The sequence below is a fragment of the Octopus bimaculoides genome, chromosome 9, assembly GCF_001194135.2.
Source record: "Octopus bimaculoides isolate UCB-OBI-ISO-001 chromosome 9, ASM119413v2, whole genome shotgun sequence".
Taxonomy (NCBI): Eukaryota; Metazoa; Mollusca; class Cephalopoda; order Octopoda; family Octopodidae; genus Octopus; species Octopus bimaculoides.
In genome coordinates this window covers 24,169,602-24,170,138 of record NC_068989.1, presented here as the reverse complement: position 1 = coordinate 24,170,138, position 537 = coordinate 24,169,602, and positions in this window count along the sequence as shown.

Below are 537 nucleotides of genomic sequence, written 5' to 3'. Positions count from 1 at the left end.
ACACACACACACACACACACACACACACACACACACACTCATACACACAGTCACACACACACACACATGACAGGTTTCTTTCATTTTCATCTACCAAATCCATTCATAAGAGTTTGGTCGGCCTGAAGCTATAGTGGAAGGCACTTACCCAAGATGTGACGCAGTGGGACTGAACTCGGAACCATGTGACTGGGAAACAAACTTCTTACCAAACAATATTCATATACATACATATATATATTGTTGGCACTCCATCGCTTACGACGTCGAGGGTTCCAGTTGATCCGATCAACGGAACAGCCTTCTCGTGAAATTAAAGTGCGAGTGGTTGAGCACTCCACAGACACGTGTACCCTTAACGTAGTTCTCGGGGATATTCAGCGTGACACAGTGTGACAAGGCTGACCCTTTGAATTACAGGAACAACAGAAACAGGAAGTAAAGGTGAGAGAAAGTTGTGGTGAAAGAGTACAGCAGGGTTCGCCACCATCCCCTGCCGGAGCCTCGTGGAGCTTTAGGTGTTTTCGCTCAATAAAC